This window comes from Lutra lutra, chromosome 10, assembly GCF_902655055.1.
Source record: "Lutra lutra chromosome 10, mLutLut1.2, whole genome shotgun sequence".
Taxonomy (NCBI): domain Eukaryota; kingdom Metazoa; phylum Chordata; class Mammalia; order Carnivora; family Mustelidae; genus Lutra; species Lutra lutra.
This window is the reverse complement of record NC_062287.1, coordinates 14,447,593-14,466,562: the sequence shown is the minus strand read 5'-3', so window position 1 is coordinate 14,466,562 and position 18,970 is coordinate 14,447,593. Positions and strand designations below refer to the sequence as shown.

The 18,970-nt window shown below is 44.9% G+C and overlaps 1 long non-coding RNA gene across 2 annotated transcripts in view; it reads left to right on the top strand.

Annotated features, from left to right (window-relative positions):
* The first annotated feature begins 3,032 nt into the window (after positions 1-3,032).
* LOC125078158 (uncharacterized) overlaps positions 3,033-18,970 on the top strand; it is a 28,813-nt gene continuing 12,875 nt past the window's right edge. Inside the window, exon 1 of one of the 2 annotated variants that reach the window (XR_007120807.1) lies at positions 3,033-3,078. This is a non-coding gene — a long non-coding RNA (uncharacterized LOC125078158). Of the gene's footprint in view, positions 3,079-9,911; positions 9,967-18,970 lie in introns of those variants that run through there. The other variant, XR_007120806.1, reaches the window with a different exon arrangement.

Here is an 18,970-nt window from a genome sequence, read left to right as displayed (position 1 = left end):
TAGGGGCAGAGAAATCCAGACTGTGGAAAACAAGTGACCCAGTTTCTTTACATTTAAATTGTATGGAAATAAAAAGAGACGAAGGGGAACCTATATATTAAAAGAGGGCTGGGGGGGGGGGGACATGTGAACCAATGGCAAATTTTGGACCTGATTTGGACCCTAATTCAAATAAACAGAATGTAAGATTTTAAAAAAGATTTTATTTACTTATTTGACAGAGAGAGAGAGGCAGGCAGGGGGAGAGGGAGTAGCAAGCTCCCCGCTGAGCAGAGAGCCCAACGTGGGGCTTGATTCCACGACCCTGGGATCATGACCTAACTTCAAGGCAGCCGCTTAATCGACTGAGCCACCCAGGTGACCCCAAATTGTAAATTTTTAAGTAACATTTATGAGATCATTGGAAATTTAAAAACTGGGTATCTGATATTTAGGAAATGTTAATTCTTCTTAGGCATGGTGGTGGTATTGAAGTTATATTTATGGGTGAAATGATGTCTTCAATTTGTTCAAAATCATATTGGATGGTTGGGTGAAGATATAAACGGAAAAAGGTTGACCATAGGTGGATGATAAGTGGGCCCAGGTGAGAGGTACCTAGGGTTCATTATACTATTTTGTCTAATTTTGTATATGTTTGAAAATTTACATAGTAAAAACTTAAGGAAAGAATTGCCTTTGACCTTGTGAGTCTTTGGGTGAATCTCTTCATGTCTGTTATCCTCATTTTCTTTATCTGTAAAATAGAGTAGTGAGAATTACATGATACGGTGTGTTCAAATAGAGCTTTGGGAAGGTTCTAGTATTCATTGACTGAATTCTTTGAAGTTAGAAATGGCATCTTCTAATATTTTTTTTCAGTGTTAATAATATAACAGGTGCTTTCTAAGCATTTAGTTTCAGGATTCTTATTCAATTAAATCATTATTTTTTAAATGAATGAATATATAGGTCCATCCCAGCTTCTAGGTTTCAGACCCCTAGATCATTTATTTAGTAGTTGTTGACCATTCATTCAATAATTAAGACATTTAGGGGCATCTGGGTGGTTCAGTGGGTTAAAGACTCTGATTTTGGCTCAGGTCATGATCCCGGGGTCCTGGGATCGAGCCCCACATCAGACTCTCTGCTCAGCGGGGAGCCTGCTTCCCCCTCTCTCTGCCTGCTTCTCTGCCTACTTGTGATCTCTGTCTGACAAATAAATAAATAAAATCTTTAAATAAATAATTAAGACATTTAATGGATGACTGAAAGTAGGAGACACCTTCTGACAATTATTGTTTAATATTACATTATACATATTCAAATAGAATCTATTTTATATATATATCATATATTTATATCTATTCTATATTATAGATTATATTTGTTCCTCCTATATCATGATGGATCCTAGGCTGAAAACAGTGGAAGATGGGAAGCTCTTGTGCAGTGTAGATTTTTCTGACTTGACAATGATCTTCGTAGAAATAAGCAAAGTTTAAGCTGGGACTGATTTAAGGTCGTTACTCTTGGTGCTACCTTGGGTTCCACCAGAGGGAGCTCCATACTGCTTAGCTTCCCAGGAAACTATACAGTAGTGCTAACTACGTGCCTAGCAGTTTTAGGTGCTGAGTTGCCCAGATGAGTAAGACCTGGACTCTGCCCTTTATAAAGGGAGTGGAGAGGGGGGGACGCCTGGGTGGCTCAGTCGGTTAAGCATACAACTCTTGATTTTTGGCTTAGGTCATGATCTCAGTGTCCTGGGATGGAGCCCCACCTCGGGCTCCCTGCTCAGTGAGGAGGAGTCTGCTTGCGGATGCTTCCTCTCCCTCTGCTCCTCCCCCGCTGACTCCTGCTCTCTCTCTCTAATAAATCTTCAAAAAAAAAAAAAAAGTGGAGGCAGACGTATAAACAAGTAATGATGGTATAGCGTAGCAAGGGCTGTAATAAAAGGGTCACGAGGTGTTAAGGAAACTATTGACTCTGACTGCAGGGGCAGGGAAGTCTTCATAGAATGTGAGCTGAATTTTGAAAGGCAAATCAGGGTTCATCAGGTGGACACAGAATGGATGGATGTACATGTGGAGGTAAGACCAGCACGGGATTAGTCTGGCATGGCTAAGAACAAGGTTCAAGGAGACTGGAAAAAGGGGACGTGGGCTGGGTAGTTGGTGGGGCCAGACCATCAAAGGCCTTAATCCATGAATGGAGAAGAGCCACAAAATGGGTACATCAACTCAAAAACTGTACAAGAGATCTTAAGCTCTATGAGAGATTATACCCTTGTCACACTTAAGCACAAATAGTTGTTTATCTTATTTAAATTTTTTTTTTTTAATTTTTAAGTAATTGCCATACCCAACGTGGGGCTCAAACTTATGATCCCGGGATCAAGAGTCACATGCTCTGGGGCACCTGGGTGGCTCAGTCAGTTAAGTGTCTGCCTTTGGCTTGGGTCGTGAGGGTCCTGGGATGGAGCCCCATCTCGGGCTCCCTGCTCAGCGGGGAGTCTGCTTCTCCCTCTCCTTTGCTCCTCCCCCTCCCCCAGCTCATCCACTCTCTTGCTCTCTCAAATAAATAAATAAAATCTTAAAAAAAAAAAAGAGTCCCCCTGCAAAAAAAAAAAAAGTCCCATGTTCCTCTGACTGAGCCAGCCAGGCACCCCTAGGTCTTTGTTTCTTTCTTTCTTTCTTTTTTTTTTTTAAAGATTTTATTTATTTATTTGACAGAGATGACAAGCAGGCAGAGAGGCAGGCAGAGAGGAGCAGGGGAAGCAGGCTCGCTGCCGAGCAGACAGCCCGATGTGGGGCTCAATCCCAGTTCCCTGAGATCACAACCTGAGCCGAAGGCAGAGGCTTTAACCCACTGAGCCTCCCCAGGCACCCCTAGGTTTTTGTTTCTTTTTTTTGTTTGTTTTTAAAGATTTTATTTATTTATTTGACAGACGGAGATCACAGAGAAGCAGAGAGAGAGAGGAGGAAGCAGGCTCCCTGCTGAGCAGAGAGCCCGATGCGGGGCTCGATCCCAGGAACCTGGGATCATGACCTGAGCTGAAGGCAGAGGCTTTAACCCACTGAGCCACCCAGGCGCCCCAAGGTTTTTGTTTCTTAATGGGTCCTCAGGGACCATTTACACCCTTCACAAGATCATCATTCTCATGATTTTATAATCAGTGCCCCATTTAGTCACTCAGTTTTCCCCACTCTCTTAAGATTTGATCTGTGTGACTTAACTGTGTGCAAACATCAAATTCACTCTCAAAAGCATGAAGATTTGCCATGATTAAGGATCTCAGAAAAGCTGTGGTTCAACCTTCTAAGACAATTCCAGAAGAGTCCTTCTAGATGTGTTTGGGAGGATGTCAGTGTCATTAGAAGAAAAGCTTGCACTGAGCGTGACAGCTTTAATGAATGAATGAATTTTATTTTGAAAACTGAAATATAGGGGCGCCTGGGTGGCTCAGTGGGTTAAGCCGCTGCCTTCAGCTCGGGTCATGATCCCAGGTCCTGGGTTCGAGCCCCACATCGGGCTTTCTGCTCAGCGGGGAGCCTGCTTCCTCCTCTCTCTCTGCCTGCCTCTCTGCTTACTTGTGATTTCTCTCTGTCAAATAAATAAATAAAATCTTTAAAAAAAAAAAAAAAAAAAAAAAAAAAAAAAAAAAAAAAAAAAAAAAAAAAAGAAAACTGAAATATAGATGATATATGATGTTATATTGGTTTCAAATGTTTTCTTACTCTATTTTATTTAGTTTTTTTTTTTTTTTAAGATTTCGTTTATTTATTTGACAGAGAGAGGCAGATAGGCAGGCAGAGAGAGAGGGGGAAACAGGCTCCCCGCTGAGCAGATGGGGGGCTCGATCCCAAGACCCTGAGATCATGACCTGAGCGGAAGGCAGAGCCTTAACCCACTGGGCCATCCAGGTGCCCCTTTAGTTTTTTTAACTGAAGTGCTGTTGATACCCAATGTCAGGGTGACAGCTTTAAATTATAATGTTTTTTCTTTCTTTAAAAGAAAGACCCTTCCTCTGGTTACTTACTTGCTGCTACTGGGGTCTAGCACACAGAAACAAAGTTCTCCCTGAGCCTTCCCCCGTTCAGAAGCTGGGGGCAGACCCCCACTGAGAGAGACAGGAGTGATTTCCCTCTCTGGCTCTGACTCACCTGAAAAGACTCACATCCTGTTTGCCTGGGCAAGTGGCTGGCTGCCCTTTCCACCCAGAAACACTCCTGAACCGACAAGTCCAACCTGCTTGTTCCCTTCAAGGCATCAGGCGTCCTGGGAAGAGGAGGGGAGGGCAGAAGTTGAAATGGCTTAGCTAACTTAGCACCTTTGCTGATTTTCTGCATTCAGCAGATCTGTGGTGGTAAACAGTGGTCCTGAGCCCCGGGGCAGCTTATTAGTGAAGAACAACTGACTTTAATTTTGTTTGAGTATGACTAAGCTTGAAGGCAGAAGCACTTCAACCCAGAGCAGTAGACTCTTTGCGGGGTGCCTGTGGGTTAAGCCTCTGCCTTCAGCTCAGGTCATGATCCCAAGGTCCTGGGATCGAGATCCCTGCTCAGCAGGGAGTCTGCTTCCCCCTCTCTCTGCCGGCCTCTCTGCTTACTTGTGATCTCTGTCTGTCAAATACATAAATAAAATCTTAAAAAAAAAATAGAACAGTAGACTCTTCGAATGGAAAGGGCTGAAGGGGTTCCTGGAAGTCACCTGGTCCATTCCCCTTGTCTTATAAACCTGGAAACTGTGGACCCAAGAGTTTAAAATAGGGTGAATCTACCTCCCAGTGTCTCTGGGACTGTCGGGCTGTCTGCCTGTTTTTCCCATATAAGTAGCAATAAGGTCACTTTCACTCTCAGAAGTGTCCTAGTTTGGACGATAAATTAATTACATGGCCACCTACACACCCTGACTTAAAAGAAAAGAAAGGCTATGAATAGGTGGGGAGCAGAGAAAGAAAGGTGACAATGAGGAGACAGTATGAAAAAGGGGTAGAGGTGCATGTGGCTGGCTTAGTTGGTAGAGACTTTATTTAAAAAAAATTTTTTTTTAAGATTTTTTTTTAAATTTATTTGACAGAGAGAGACACAGCAAGAGAGGGAACACAAGCAGGGGGAGTGGGGGAGGGAGAAGCAGACCTCCCACCGAGCAGGGAGCCCGATGCAGGGCTTGATCCCAGCACTCTGGGATCATGACCTGAGTCGAAGGCAGAGACTTAATGACTGAGCCACTCAGGCACCCCCAGAGACTGGGATTCTTGATCTCAGGTTCCTTTTCTTGAGCCCTACCTTGGGCATAGGCGTTACTTTTAAAAATAAAAGGGGGTAAGATGGTTAAGTGTCTTCCTTTGGCTCAGGTATTTGGGCTCCTGGCTCAGTGGAGAGTCTGCTTCTCTCCCCACCTGTGCTTGGGTATGCACGTGCTCTCTTTCTCGCTCTCAAAATAAATAAATAAAATCTTTTAAAAAAGAAGGGTAGAGATGAAAGTAAGAATGAATTTAGCATCTTTTTCAGTGATTCCATTGCTAAATTATATTTTCTTTTACGAGTTTTTGTTTCTCAGGTAAAAGAGATAATAATAAACATAAGGGCGCCTGGGTGGCTCAGCTGATTAAGGTCGTGATCTCAGGGTCCTGGAATGGAGCCCCACCTAGGGTTCCCTGCTCCCTGGAGAGTCTGCTTCTCCTTCTGCCTCCCCCACCCCTCCCCTTGCTCTCTCTCTCACTGGTTCTCTTTCTCTAAAATAAATAAATAGCATCTTTAAAAAATAATAAATATAACTTTAAAAGATTTTAGCTAATGTGGGGTGCCTGGGTGGCTCAGTTGATTAAAGCATCCAACTTCAGCTCAGGTCTATGATCTCTGGGTGGTGGGATCAAGCCCTGAGTGGAGGCCCCAGGTTGAGGCCCCAGACAAGCTCCAAGGGCTCTGTGCTCAGTGGGGAGTCTGCTTGAGTTCTCTTCCTCTCCCTTTGCCCCTCTACCTGCTTATGCTCTCACTCTCTCTAACATAAATAAATAATCTTAAAAAATTTTTTCAGTTAATTTGGAATTTTCTGATTACTAGGTCTATGATTGAATTTGGCTGTTACAAGCAACTTGCTACCGATCCTTCATATAAGAATACCAAAGAAACAAAGTGGGCAAAACACTCAAAATGGTAGTGGCTTTTTTGGTAAAAGAACAACGTGACTTTGGTCCTGTTCAGGAAGAAAGAATTTTTCCTCAAAACTTACGCTTCCGCCATCATCCTTAAAAGAACTTACTTCGGCTAAACCGAGATCAGTTTGCTCACTCACCAGTGTGCCGGGAACGCCTAGCCCGTGTTAACGTGCTGTGTTGGGTCAGAGATGGGGCACTGCTTTTCAGGAAGCTGATAAACTTTTTTTTTTTTTTTTAAGATTTTATTTATTTATTTGACAGACCGAGATCACAAGTAGGCAGAGAGGCAGGCAGAGAGAGAGGAGGAAGCGGGCTCCCTGCTGAGCAGAGAGCCCAATGCAGGGCTTGATCCCAGGACCCTGGGATCATGACCTGAGCTGAAGGCAGAGGCTTTAACCCACTGAGCCACCCAGGCACCCTAGGAAGCTGATAAACTTTTAATGGCCGTGTGTCGCGATGAACGGTTACAAATATTCTATAAGAATGTCACATCCGTCTCATGGTTTAGAATTCTTTTTGTTCCACTGTACCTTTCATTAAAATGTAAGGTCATTGGTGTAGAGAAGTTTTTTTTTTGGGGGGGGGTCAGGTTTTATTTTTTTTAAAGATTTTATTTATTTATTTGACAGATCACAAGTAAGCAGAGAGGCAGGCAGAGAGAGAGGAAGGGAAGCAGGCTCCCTGCTGAGCAGAGAGCCCAATGCGAGGCTCGATCCCAGGACCCCCGGGATGAGTGGAAGGCAGAGGCTTAATCCACTGAGCCGCCCAGGCACCCCTTGGTCGGGTTTTATTGACATAGCTGTAGAAAAGCATGTAATCAGACGTGTGTAGCCTGATGCGGATATCCCCACGGGATGAGAACCAGGGGAGAGAAACAGCAGTTCGAGGACCTCAGGAGCCATACTCATGCTCCTTTCCGGTCATGGTCCTCACCCCAAGGCTAACCCCCATGCTGCCTTTTACCCCCATAGATTAGTTTTGCCAGTTGTTGAGCTCAGTATAAATGGAATCATATAGAGAACATTCACTGGGTTTTAAAAACACGTGTGTCCATTGACCGTCTTTACAGAGTGGGTTATTGAAACCAAAATCCAGATTTCTTTAAAATAAAAGATGCGACAGGACCTTAAATAAAAGATGTGGTGATGGAAATGCCTTTTGGCTGAATCGATGTCAAGATCTTGGTGGTGATGCTGTGCTCGAGTTTTGTGGTGTGTCACCATTAGAGGAAACTGAGTCACACCATCTTTGTTATTTCTAACAGCAGATGTGACTCTACGAACATCTCAGCACAAAAAGCTTAATTAAGGAACATATTAAGAATCATTTTAAAAGTTTTAGATTTTTCACTTTCATTTTATTTTTAAAAATTTTAAATTAAATTAAATTTTAATTTAAATTAATTTAAAATTTAAAAATTTTAAAACATTTAAAGGAATGACGTGCTAGGCCTGCCCTTTTCCTGGCAACATCTGGCTGGAGCTGGGGAGCAGCTGTGTCCCTGGACCAGCACGTGTTCTTTCTGGTTTGCCACAGTCCCTGCTGGCTTCTGATGGTCTCATCCTTGGTCAGGTTCACTCATTTGTTACCTGCTCCTGCCTGGACCTGGGTCAATGCTAGACGGAGGGGGGAGCTACAAATGGTTTTCCCCCTTTTTTTCAGGCATGTGTGACTTCAAAATTGAATTTCCTCAATCTAGTTCGTTATGGAGATTCTAGGCATTAGCTTGGTCTGTTTGACTTCGTCTCACATCTCCGTAGCGTTGCTGGGAGGGGCTGCGTGGCGATTTGCGAGCCACTGGACGCTACTGACCATCAGAATCGCCATCGCGTAATCTTTCTCCGTGACATTCTCTTATTTTTAATTTTTCTAGTTCCTTAGCAGGTTCTTCTTCCATCTGGCTCCCCCAGCTGGCAAACCCATAGATTCATCCCTTGGACGCAGCGTTTTCTAACCCAGTGCTCGGCCCACTCTGGAGTACGACCCATATGTGGTACTATCGCCTATGCTTAGTACAAGGCTGGCACCATATGCTGCCTGCGGAGCGATCTGCGACACCCACACTGTTCTCTACCCTGATGACGACAGTCTTCTGAGCATGGCCTCAGATGCAGCGGCCACGTCGAGTTCCTTATAAGAGCTTTAGACATTTAGTCTCAGGTTTTGTGTTTTTCTCCTTGAGGACCTACAGTTTCCAGGTGGTCTGCAGATACCACTTGGAGAAGCACTTTCCTCAGTTTTTTCATGCACAGAAAATTCTGGAAAGATGAATAGGTGACGTGTAAAAGAAAAAAAATTTTTTTTTTTGCTAATGTATTAAAACCCCTGAGAAGTACTGTAGCTATAAACAGACAAACCCAAAGTTTGTTTGATTTCATTTAGCCTTGAATTTCCCCTGAGTATAGAATCTTCTTTTCATTCAACACCTGCTAACACCTGGAGGAGGAGTGGTGTTTGTTTGAATGATCATTTAGGGCATGTTCGTAGTAGTGACATATTACCAAGATTTCTTGCAGTTCTAAGAGTCGGACTCCTGATCCTCTGCTCTCTGTCTCCCTTCTCCCTGGAACAGACACCATCCTTCTTATTGCTTGATTACATATGCTGTGCTTCTCTGGCTGGGATGTCATCTTTTTTTTTTTTTTAAGATTTTATTTATTTATTTAACAGACAGAGATCACAAGTAGGCAGAGAGGCAGACAGAGAGAGAGGAAAGGAAGCAGGCTCTCTGCTGGGCAGAGAGCCCGATGTGGGGCTCGATTCCAGGACCCTGGGATCATGACCTGAGCCGAAGGCAGAGGCTTTAAACCTGCTGAGCCACCCAGGTGCCCCAATCTTTTTTTTTTTTTTAAAGATTTTATTTATTTATTTGACAGAGAGAGATCACAAGTAGGCAGAGAGGCAGGTAGAGAGGGGAGGAAGCAGGCTCCCTGCCGAACAGAGAGCCTGATGCGGGGCTCGATCCCAGGACCCTGAGATCATGACCTGAGCTGAAGGCAGAGGCTTAACCCACTGAGCCACCCAGGCACCCCCCCCCTTTTTTTTTTAAAAGATTTTTATTTATTTGAGAGAAAGAGAGAGAGCACAAGCAGGCAGAGGGGTAGAGGGAGAGATAGAAACAGACTCACGGCTGAGCAGGGAGCCAGATGCTGGGCTCGATCCCAGGACACTGGGATCTTTTCTTTTTTTTTTTTTTTAAGATTTTATTTATTTGACAGAGACACAGCAAGAGCAGGAACATTAGCGGTGGGAATGGGAGAGGGGGAAGCTGAGCAGGGAGCCTGATGTGGGGCTCCATCCTGGGACCCGGGGATCTTGACTTGAGCCAAAGGCAGACACCTAAATGACTGAGCCACCCAGGCACCCAGATGTCATCTTAAACCCAATGTGTCTGCAACTCCCTTTTCTGCTCGAGGTGATTGCTGAAAATAGTAAAGATTGAGAGGTGGGTATGAAGACCCAGGGCAGAACAGTGCTGAGGCTGTGGCCACAGGAGAACAGAATTGCTGATCCTGATTTCAAGTCAAGACTTGCGGCGAGCATGTTTGGGAAGTCTCCACGTGGAGGGGTTTGGTAAGCAGGCTAATTGCAAGTTCAGCTTTCTTCCGGGAAGATTCGGTCTGGGTTTTTTTTTTTTTTTTAAGATTTTATTTATTTATTTGAAACAGACAGAGATCACAAGTAGGCAGAGAGGCAGGCAGAGAGAGGAGGAAGCAGGCTCCCTGCTGAGCAGAGAGCCCGATGCGGGACTCGATCCTAGGACCCTGGGATCATGACCTGAGCTGAAGGCAGAGGCTTAACTCACTGAGCCACCCAGGCGCCCCTCGGTCTGTTTTCAAAGGTAAAGCATGCTATCTCCACAGTGTTTATGGAGCAAAATATTTGGAGGTGTTGGAAAAGGTGAAGCTTTTTCCCACTCAGCCTGGCACAGTGTGGCTCGCGTGGAGACTTCTTGTTTTAATTAACCAACAGATTGTTTTCTACCCTATTACTGTTATAATTCAGTGGGTGCTTGATGCAACCACTTTTGATTATCTATCCTTAAATCTTTAAGTGGGTGTAAAACCCGTTAATAATGTCTGTTACCTTTAGGAAAAGTAAAGCCTCCTTAGCATTACTGACAAGTCCATATTGCCTTTCTCTTCTATTCGTATTTAAAATTTCCATTACTGGGGCACCTGGCTGGCTCAGCGTGTGGAGCGTGTGACTCTTGATCTCGGGGATGTGAGTTCGAGCCCCACAGTGGGTGTAGGGATTGCTTAAAAATGAAATCTTTAAGAAAATCAAATCAAATTTCCTTGACATATTAGAACTCACCCTACATTTTCAGAATTTAACCGAGAGCCCTCGTAATACAAGGGAGACAGAAGAATCTCACCTTCCATAGCTCCTTTCCCGCTGTTCTGCTCTTAAATCCTAAGGTTGCTTTGTAGGACCACAGGGTTTGGAATTAAAACCCAGCTACACCTGGGGTGCCTGAGTGGCTTAGCTGGTTGAGCATCTGACTTCTTGGTTTCGGCTCAGGTTGTGACCTCAGGGCACTGAATTCCGTGGGGTGTCTGGTCGGGATTCTCTCTCTCCCTCTGCCCCTCTCCGCACTTGGGTGTGTGAGCTCTGTCTCTCTCTCTCAAATAAATGAATAAATCCTAAAAGAAAAAAAAGATACCTAGCTACACTATCTCCCAGCTATGTGCGTTACTAAATCTTTCAGGCTCATTTCCTTAGCTGTGAAATGGGGATACTAGGGGCGCCTGGGTGGCTCAGTCAGTCAAGTGTCTGACTCTTGATCTCAGCCCAGGTCTTGATCTCAGGGTTGTGAGGTCAAGCCTTGCACTGGGCTCCATGCTGGGCATGGATCCTAGTTTAAAAAAAAAGAAGAAAATAGAAGAAATAGGAATATTAATAAAGCTACATGATAAGTGATGGTTCTTGCTATTACCACACTCCAACCTCCTACTGGAAGTTCCTACACAGGCCATGCTGTTTCAATCCTTTATTTTTTTATTTGACAGAGAGAGAGAGAGCACAGGCAGGGGGAACAGCAGACAGAGAAAGAGGGAGAAGCAGGCTTCCCATTGAGGAGGGAGCCTGATGTGGGGCTCGATCCCAGGACCTTGGGATCATGACCTGAGCTGAAGGCAGATGGCTTAACCACCTGAGCTCCCCAGATACCCCTCAATCCTTTTTTTAAAAATTTAAATTCAATTAGTCAACTTACAGTATATCATTAATTTCCAATGTAGAGTTCCATGCTGTTTCAGTCCTATTGCCAAGATGTTGGCCCAGAGGGCCCCGCCTTTTTGTTAAGTGGATGCCAGCTATTGTTGAAACTTTTCAGAACAGACTTCCTTAGTGCTCCCAGGAGGAGTCTGTCCTAATTCCTGTGCTGTCGCTAGCACCCGGCTTGGACCTTATCATTGCAAAGTACCCCGGGACTGTGACTACTTGTTAAAAGCCCGATGGCTCCTGGAGGGCTAAGATCTTATCTTTTCCTTTACCTTTGGATTCCTAGGAACAGCACCTGACTCTTAGGAGATCGGCTCTGGCGACCGCCTGAAGTTAGGTGGGCCTGGTTCTGGATTCTGGATATGTCACTAGGTGGGTCCCTGACCTGTAAGTCTCAGAATTGGGCAAATTTCCTCTCTCATTCCTGTCACCAACTCTGGCAGACCTCCTCCTTTCTCTTTCAGATGTCTGCTTCTTTATCTTCTGTCTCACTTGGGGGCAGTGACTGGTCTTTCCTAGGAAATATATGAAGGAGAAGCCATTAGGTGAGAACTCCCTCAAGAGGAGAGAGAACTTTATAAGCACGCGCGCACACACACACACACACACACACACACAGAAGAACACTCCTTCAGTTTTTGTTCCTGACCCTTTTACCTCAAACTTAGCCTTCTCTGGGCCCATTCTGGGGTTCCCCTTCTCTAGGCCGACCACAGAAATTATCTTCCAAACCATCACATCTGAGTGTCAAAGGGGTGCTGTGAATCATCATAGCAGGGTAGCAGACATAAACCAGGACACTCCTAAACAACCAAAACATTCTTTTTCTTTTTAATTTTAAAAAGATTTTATTTATTTATCTGAGAGAGGGAGAGAGGTGAAGTGGGGTGAGAGGGATAGAGGGAGGGGGAGAGAGAGAGAATCTCAGGCACACTCCTGGCTCGGTGTGGAGCCAGACTCAGGGCTCGACCTCACGAGTCTGAGATCATGACCTGGGCTGAAATCAAGAGTCGGAAGCTAAATCCATTGAGCCACCCAGGTGCCCCTTGAGTGATCTTTTTAATACATAAGTCAGATCAGGTCATTTTGATTGAAAGTTTTCAGTCTTTCTACTGTCTTCAAGATAAAGTCTAAACTCCTTAACCCTTATCAAGAGCTATCAAGAGTCTGGCCTCTGATTAGATTTTCAACTCACCCCTGGTTAATAATTTCTTTTCTCTCTACCTGCACTGGGCTCAATAGATACTAGGAGGAACAAATCTCTCTGAGTCAAAGACCGATGCTTCATGACTGAGCCACCCATGCGCCCCCAGAAATATCCTTTTTAAAAGATTTTATTTATTTACTTGAGAGAGTGAGTGAATGAGCGAAGAAACTTGAGCAGGGGTGGGAGGAGGGGGGAGGCAGAGGGAGAGGGAGAAGCAGGCTCCCCGCTGAGCAGGGAGCCCCACATGGGCCATCCCAGGACTCTGGGATGGTGACCTGAAGGCAGACGCTTAACCCATGGAGTCACCCAAGTGCCCCAGAAATATTTTTTAAATTAATGATAATTTCTTTATTTCTTTTTTTGTAAGATTAAGAAAAAGGTTTTATTTATTTGAGAGAGAGAGAGGGAGGGCACAAGCAGGGGGAGCAGGAGAGGGAGAAGCAGGCTTCCCCACTGAGCAGGGAGCTGGATGTGGGGCTTGATGCCAGGACCCTGGGATCATGACCGGAGCTGAAAGCAGCCACTTAACCCACTGAGCCACCCAGGCGCCCCATTAATGGTTATTTTTCTTTGTTAGAAGCTACCAGAATTCTAAGGAATGATGTCTAGATTAGCATAATGTAAATGAATAATGAATAATTAAATAATGAATCTCAAACACTTCATAAACATTTACTTAATGTTTGGTCAAAGAGGGAATAGATTTTGCCAACATCTCACTATGAAGATTTCAAACATGCAGAGAAATGGGAAGAATTTTACACTGAACACCTAGCTTCTTCAAGTAACATTTTATTATGCATGTTTTGTCACGCATCTGCTCGTTCCTTATCCATCCCTTCATCTACCCACCCATCAACACACCTTACTTTTCTGATGTGGGAAGTCTGCTTGTCCTTATCCCTCTGCCATTCCCTCTGTTTGTGCTCTCTCTCTCTCAAAATAAAGAAATAAAATCTTAAAAAAAATTAAATTGCAGACAACAGGACACATTCCACTGTGTACATTAATGAGTCTGATATTTGTAATTTTAAAAAAATATTGGAATAAAAGTTTCATATAATGAAACACACAAAATGTTAAATGTATACCATTCAAAGAGATTTTTCAAATGCACAAGTCTGTGTAACCCAAACTCCTATCAAGATGCAGAACATTAATATCACTCTAGAAATTTCCCTTGTGCCCCTCCTATTAACTCCTGTCCCCACTTTCCCAAGGGCAAACACTGTTAGGATGTTTTCCACCAAAGATTAGTTTTGCCTGTCCTAGAACTTCACATACATGGAACCAAAGAGTAGGTACTACTTTCTATCTAACTGATTTTGTCAACATTGTATTTTTGAGATGTATCCATGTGGGTGAATGTATCAGAAGCTTGTTTGTTTTTACTGCTGAGTAGTAGCCCATCCTATGAGCATTCTACAGAAGTACCCATTTTTCTGTTGCTGGATCCCTGGGCTGCTTCCAGTTTGGGATGACAGATAATCTTAATTTTTTTTAAAGATTCTATTTATTTATTTGACAGACAGAGATCACAAGTAGGCAGAGAGACAGGCAGAGAAGGGGGAAGCAGGCTCCCTGCTGAGCAGAGAACCCGATGTGGGGCTCGATCCCAGGACCCTGAGACCTTGAGACCTGAGCTGAAGGCAGAGGCCTTAACCCACTGAATCACCCAGGCACTCCTTAATCTTAATCTTAATAAAACAGATAATCTTCGTCTTAATAGAACTTCTACAGATATTCTCATATAAGTCTTTCTGTGGCTATACACCTTCATTTCTCTTGGATTAATACCTAGGATGGAATTGCTATGGTGGTTAGCTTTATATGAAACTTGGCTTGATGAGAAACTCTCAGACCTCCTCCCAAAGTGGTCACGAGAGCAGTTTGCAATATCGTAACTAAGTCTAATCACAAACAACCAAATTTGCTGTTTTTGATGGGCACCGAGCATAGAGCTGTATATTTAAATACAGTATTTCATCAGATTCTTACACCCAGCCTTCTGGGCAGGTAGTACTGGTCTCATTTTGCATATGACATGGTTGAGGCACAGAAAGTGAAACACCTGCCCAAGGCCTCACAGCTGGTCAGCAGCCAAGCATGCATTTGGGTCCAAGCCGGTGGGATTCCAGCTCCGGCCTCCTGTCTCCCACTACGTAGTAATAAAAAAACAAGTGTCTGGATCTTTTCTTGGGAAATGAATTCATTTCCTAAGAGTGGAAATTGGGCGTGGTAACCAGAAGATGCTATATTCATCAGTAAACATGACACAGGTATGAATTCTCACCCATGATTTCGATGTGGTACCTACGGTGAACTGGGAGGTCCTTCAGTTATCTTCAAAGACATCCATCTCTCCAGCCCCGTGCAAATCCCTCTAGCAGCTCTTCAGAGTAAAGGAAGGGTTAAACTTCACAGTCGCTTCTGTGGGCCGATTAATAAGAGCAGGATGCCCTCCTCTATAATTAGGAAAGGAGCCCAAGGCTTTACTGGGGAGTATCTAAGCTGCGGTGATGGGGTGGGGGTGGGAGGAATGGGTTGGGGGGGAGGCGGGGGAAGAGATAGGAAGGCATGTCCTCCCATGGTTCCCCCCCACCCCCGCCCATGGTTTTTCTAAGCTATTAGAGCTCAGTCTCAAATCCAGACTTGGCTTTGGAATATCTCTAGGGAGAGCAAGTCAAGAAGGAGGACCAAGGGGAACATACCACTTCTTTTGGGCTGAGAGCGCCCCTCTCATCGGGGACTCTGACATCCTAGCTCTCCCCTGACCCCCATCTTTGAGAAGCTCACCAGAAGTTTAGAAAACAAAAACAGGAAACAAAGGAGTTATGGATTGGCCCTGCTGTTGGTAAGGGTGGCTGGGAGTCCCTGCGTCTTCTGCAAATGGGTATTAAGTTGGGACTTTTCATTCTGGCTCTTAGGCCAGGGGGTGTATGAGAAAGTCACTAGAGTGTGCGGTGGTCGAGGTCCTAAGGCTTTTTCTCATTATTTTTATTGGTCTGGTAAATATCAAAGTAATTCCACCCTTTTTGGGTTGTATCTTAGTTACCTCCAAATGGTGTATTTGTCAGGATTGAGTCCATACTCCCTAGGATGGAGAATGAGGACCGTCAATATCTGGGCCCAGCCTCTCTTTCCAGCCTCCTGACCTGCCACTCCTCCCTGAGCACTGGGTTGAGAAATCATTTGTAGGTCCCGTGGAGACCATATTTCCTGTTTACCCCCCTTCCGTTTGTTTCAACAAGAGAAACTCTGTTTTTCCTCTCTCTCCAGAATTCTCATTTATCCTTTAAGGACCCATTTCGGGAGTTCTGGGTGGCTCAGTCGGTTAAGGTCTGACGCTTGATGTAGGCTCAGGTCATGATCTCAGGGTCATGAGATTGAGCCCCACATCGGGCTCATGCTGGGTGTGGAGTCTGCTTGGGATTCTCTCTGCCCCTCCCTCCTCACTCACTCTCTCTCTCTCTCTCTCTCTCTCTCTCGTCACTAATACGGTAATTATTTGTTAACATACACACTGTACCTCCCAATCTTCCAATCTTCTTTGGACTCCAATTTTTCTCCCCAGGCAGAAATATCTTAGTCTACTTTATGTCTTGCCTGACATAGAACAAAAATTAAATATAATCTTTCCTAATAAGGAAACATGCCGACAGGAAGTTTTGAGTAAACAGACACTTTATCTGAACCACCCAAGAGCTAAATCATTTGTTTCCCTTGGTGATTTCATCTTGTGAGAAAAACCACATTTTTGCCTTGGGTGTTAATATGACAACTTTTACAGACACCGAGTTGTCCTTCTTGACTTTTGAGCCCCCGACCCCGGTGCGCTTCCTCCTCCCCAGTGGGTTTCTAGGTACCCCATTAGAAATATTTTTGGGAGCACCTGGGTGGCTCAGTTGGTTGGGCATCTGCCTTCAGCTCAGGTCATGATCCTGGAGCCCTGGGATCCAGTCCCGCATCGGGCTCCCAGCTCCACGGGGAGTCTGCTTCTCCCTCTGACCGTCTCTCCTCTCGTGCTCTCTCACTCTCTCTCGCTCTCTCAAATAAATACAATCTTAAAAAAAGAAAAAAGAAAAAAGGAAATATTTTTGGGAAACATGTAGGCAGTTGGGACAGATGAGGTACTTTCAAAACCATTGGTACGCCATCTATTTTAACAAAAATCAGGATTTTTCTCTGGAAAAGTTTAGGAAAAAAGTGATGTTTCTGGAAACTTCTCTCTTCTTCCTTTTCTCCCATTTGCCTAGGGACTAAGTGCATTTTAGACCTTACCTAGAAGCCTCCAGTTTTGATCATAGCCCCACTGACGGGCACCCTGGGGACTCAGGGGCAAATGTCCTTCTTAACTCAAGTGTTTTCTTGACAAGGCGTCAAGCCATTGGTCTCCTCCCTCCCCTCCCAAGGAGGGGAACTGGGTGACTCTGGAGCCACTCCCGTTCACTGGAAGGAAGGAATTGGGCGTTGCTGGGCACAAAGCCCGGAACTTGAACTCTGCTAAAGAATGGGATCTGGGCGGCTGCTGACCCTCAGAGCAGGGCTGGCAGCCAGCTCCCAGGGCATCTGGCTACCTGGGGGAGAGATTCTTCTGCTCCGGACAACAGGCGGTTTGTTCAGGCTGCCTGCCCTGATTCCTCCCCTGATGCTTTTCTCTGTATCCTTGAGCTCTTTGGTAACTCTACCTCTCACCAAATTTTGCAGTTTGCTCTAGACTTCAAAACCTCGGGCTCTACCTACCCCCTTCCTTGAGAGCTGCATTTCTCTCCGCAAGTTAAAAGCCAACAAAGAGGATCACGTTTCCTTCACCCATTTTCTTTCAGGCTCCTGCAGCTGAGCTCTACAGACCTACATACCCCAGAGTCTCTATTTTATCCCATCACCATTTTTAAGATTTTCCCCAGCATGCTGATTTTTGGTTGATCTCTGACTTAGAAGCTGACAAAGGAGCCACTCTATTTTCAGGAACACTCACCTTAATAAAACATTCATGCTAAGACACCGCTGGTCTTCATTTGGGGTAGCCCCTGGGTTTCTTTGTTCTAGCAACTGTTTTTTGTTGTTCACTGTTTTTCTCTCTTTCTCTCTTTTCCTTCCTTCTTTCCTTCCTCCCCCCCTCTTTCCTTCCCTCCCTTTCTCCTTCCTCTCCCTTTCTCTTTCTCCCTCCTCTCCCTTTCTTTTTCTCCCTCCCTCCTCTCCCTTTCTCTCTCTCCCTCTCCCTTCTCCCTGTCTCTCCCTCCCTTCCTTCCTTCTAGGGTCATGACATCTTTCTCCTGCTGCCTTTCTTTCTTTCTCTCTTTCTTTCTGATTTTATTCATCTGTTTGACACAGAGAGTGAGACAGCGAGAGAGGGAACACAAGCAGGGGGAGTGGGAGAGGGAGAAGCAAGCTTCCTGCTGAGCAGGGAACCCAGTGCAAGGCTTGATCCCAGGACCCTGGGATCATGACCTGAGCCTAAGGCAGAGGCCTCACGACTGAGCCACCCAGGCGCCTCTGCTTTTCTTTTCTTTTTGGCTTTTCTTTTCCACTTCTGTAATCTGCCTCTCCCTTGGTGGAATTTTCTTCCCTTTTTATGAAGTTTTATCTTTTCCTGTCAGCCTGTCCCTTCCTCCATTTTCTGGCCACTTCCCCGCTCCAGGGTTTAATAGGAATCCTCAGTTTCTGGGTTGCTAACCTGGGGATTTAGGGTAATTCTTTTCTGCTCAGGGTTAGATTCCTGCTCAAGCTGCTTCTTCATTCAAGGTGTAACCTTCGTTTGTCTTCTGGGGCTGTTTCGAGACCTACTTCGTAGATCTGTCACAATTAGCCACCCTCTTTCCAGACAAGGAGGCACCTTTTCTCATTTAAATTCCTCAGCTCTCCAGATTTTTTAGGCAGATGGCTGCCCTAAAAATGGCAGATGAAATCTGAGGCACAGAAAAGTTATTGTGAAAACTTTCTCCTTGAGAGTCCTCTGCGTCCATGGTTCACGCTGGGTGTAATTTTGCAGGAAGAGCATTAGACTTAAGAGTCACAAAAGTTCTGGTTTTTACCAGCTGTGCAACATTGGGCAAATCACTTACCTTCTCTGGGCTCTTAGTATCCTCTTAACAACACTTCATGGGAATATTGGGGAGGTGAACTGGGTTGAGCTAGTAGCTTACGTGGGCAAGGTTGTTGTCCTGCTTCTTCTTGAAGTTCTTCAAAGTGGAGGCATCATTAAACATGGAGATGTGTTTGGGCCGGTTTATTTTAGGTGGGTGTCTGGAGAAAGCTACAAACTAGAAAAGGCACAGAGATCCTTGTGCTAATGTTCGACTAAAAACTGAGGGCATAAAACTGGAGGACTTTTTGTCGGAGAGGGCCTTAAGGCATTCGGAGTGCTTTGGAGTCGGGAATCCGGTCTAGGCTCCCGT